Below are 3,051 nucleotides of genomic sequence, written 5' to 3'. Positions count from 1 at the left end.
CAACACATGGAAACAAGTAAAAGAAAAAGTATAATACAAATGGAAAAATGTGGATGTATGCAGTGGGTTTAAACAGAAGCATAGAAAATTGGGGGGAAAAAAATGGAACAATAGACATGAGAATCTAATTTGGAATGATATATGTTCATGTGATTCCTTGCTATAACTATACCCACCTAAGGTATGAGGTGCCTTTTAGTCCTAACAGCTGTACCACCAAATTCTGGCAAAACCCATAGCATGCAAACAGTACTGCATTTTCTGCCACATTTGCCACCAGGGCAGGGATGGTACCATGATACAAGCCACGAAGCCCTTCCACACGATATGTTCGAATGGCGCAATCAAAAAAACCCCGGTACATGGATGGGAATGTTTGCATCTTCACCTTTGCTGTGTCAAATGGTTGTCCACTGATAACACATGCCACACCACCTGCAATACAGAAAATATCACTTACTATAATACAATATAACTTTGTTTTAATGTAAATAAAAACAGAAGATTAACTATATGAAAATATAATCTAGAATGTATCAGAGAGAAAAAAAAAAACTAAATTTATGCTTACCTGATAAATGTATTTATTTCTTGACGCGGTGAGTCCACAGGATCATCAATTACTGTTGGGAACATCACTCCTGGCCAGCAGGAGGAAGCAAAGAGCACCACAGCAGAGATGTTAAGTATCACTTCCCTTCCCACAAACCCCAGTCATTCAACCGAAGGAAAGGAGAGGTTTACACAAAAAAACCTGTCTGAAAAACAGGGTGGGCCATGGACTCACTGTGTCAAGAAATAAATACATTTATCAGGTACGCATTAATTTTGTTTTCTTTCATATGACACGGTGAGTCCACGGGATTATCAACTGTAGGGAATCAATACCCAAGCTAGAGGACACAGATGATTAGGGAGGGACAAGACAGCAAACTAAACAGAAGGCACCACTGCTTGAAGAACCTTTCTCCCAAAGAAACCTCAATCAACGCAAAAGAATAAAATTTATAGATTTGGAAAAAAAAATGCAAGGAAGACCAAGTCGCAACCTCGCCAATCTGTGTCAAACAGACCTCAATCTTGAGGATTCGAGAAGAAGAAACAACCCTCGTGGAATGGACTGTAAAGCCCTCAGGAGGCTGCTATTCAGCAGTCTCACACGTCAAATGATAATACTTCTCCACCAGAAAGAAAGAGAAGATGCAGTAGCTTTACCCGAAAGGCAAACAAGCAATGCAGAAAACAGATAAAAAATTTTAGTTGCCTGCAAAAATAGTTTACTAGCCCGCACAACTTATAAGTTGTGTAACAAACGTTCCTCATGAGAAGGAGGAATAGGACGGAGAGAAGGAACAAACATTCCTGATTAATTTTCCTGTGTGAACAACCTTAGAAAGAAAACCAAACTGCATGAAACATGCGATAAAGAGAATAACACTGCAAGCTCAAAATTCAGAAACCTTCCGAGCAGAGGATTAGCCGTAAGAAACAAAAAAAAAAAGCTCCCCAAGATAAAACTTAACATCTAAGGGAAGCGTCCTAAGAACAAGAATTTAATACAGGCCTGATCCTAACCAAGGCCTGGCCAAGGATTGAACATCCGGCACGTCCGCCAGGTGTATGAGTAGCAGAGTGGATAACGCAGCATCTGACCTTTGAGGGTACTGATAGATAACCCCTCTCAAGGCCTTACCGGAGAAAAGACAAGATCCTAGGGATCCCGACGTCTCTCCAAAAATCCTTTAGACTCGCATCAATAAGGATATCTTATGGAAAATCTTTCGAGGGACAGGCTAATAATCCTGAACCATGGTCTCAATGACCGATTTTGAAAATTCATGCTTAGCTAAATCAAGCGCTCAAAGTCCAAACAGAAACTTCAGAGAAAAATATGAGGATAAAGGAAGGGCCCTGCGGTAGAAGGACCCTCCTCAGAGGCAATCTCCAAGGTGAAACAGACTTTCTCTCTACTAAGTCTGCACCCCAGGACCTGCGGAGGAAATGAGAATCACTGACGCTCTCTCCTACCTGTAATGAGCAATAACTCGTGGAAGGGTAGTAACGGAGAAAAACAGGTAAGTCAACCTGAAGACTCAAAACAAATGCCAGAGCCTCTATTAGATCTGCTTTTGGATCCCTGGCTCTGAACCGCACCTCGGAACTTGGAATTCCGCCGAGATGATCTCAAATACAGCTCTGCACCCCCTCTTGAGTGCCAGGCTGGAAAAAAAAACGGATGGAGCACCCCCTCCTGGAAGGAAGTCTGCTAATGGGCATCCAGCATATCAGCTGGATTTGAGCCCAACCACTGCGTGCAAAACTGCAGCTAATGACCAGGCTACATTGGTTGCTTCCGATCCTGCTTCCCGGTTGTCCACCTGGAATGAGAATGGCCTAAGACAACTATTGTGGGCTTCCACCCACTGAACCTTCCAAGTCACCTCCTCTATGGCTTAGTGAACTCTGAGTTCCTCCCTGATGGTTGATGCAACCATTGAGGTGACCTTGACCTACTGGAAACAAGATAAAGACTACTCAAGCCAAGCCTCCAACCCTGAGTCCTTTAAAGATCAGGGAGGCATTCTGCTCGTAAGGGCTGAGTTGAGATCTGAGCCTTGGGCTCTGTTTTAGCTCTACCATGTAGAGCCTCAAAAATGATTTGACAACTCATAGTTGTTCCTCTCCACGGAAGTCTTTAGAAAAATGAGAAAGATTTATACAATCTGAATAGAAACCAGAGAATGTTTACTACCCTGTGCTTATCTTGAGTCACAATCAGTTCTAAAACAAGTCCCAGACTGCGACCCAGCCCAGTAGGCTGACATCTGTCCGACACACTCGCCCTAGGAGAATACTCCCCACTACGGGAGAGAGAGATAATCTCAATCTATCCTTTGCAACAGATTGCAAGTCCTCCATTTTATTGAGAATAACAAGGGAATGATGTCCATGGATCATAAGACCAATTCCCTTCATACTCTAGTTTAAATAGGCTTCTCTGTAGTCAGAGCATTTACCAACTGATCTACCTCACCGGCCTAACTAGAGCCG

At 42.9% G+C, this 3,051-nt stretch overlaps 1 non-coding gene across 1 annotated transcript; it reads right to left on the bottom strand.

Annotated features, from left to right (window-relative positions):
* Positions 1–2,630: 2,630 nt before the first annotated feature.
* LOC128646339 (U5 spliceosomal RNA) lies at positions 2,631–2,743 on the bottom strand. Its single transcript, XR_008400283.1, has one exon. It is a non-coding gene; the product is annotated as a U5 spliceosomal RNA (small nuclear RNA).
* Between the last annotated feature and the right edge of the window lie 308 nt (positions 2,744–3,051).

This window comes from Bombina bombina, chromosome 1, assembly GCF_027579735.1.
Source record: "Bombina bombina isolate aBomBom1 chromosome 1, aBomBom1.pri, whole genome shotgun sequence".
Lineage (NCBI taxonomy): Eukaryota > Metazoa > Chordata > Amphibia > Anura > Bombinatoridae > Bombina > Bombina bombina.
The sequence above is the reverse complement of the archived record's forward strand: the minus strand, read 5'-3'. Positions and strand labels throughout refer to the sequence as shown.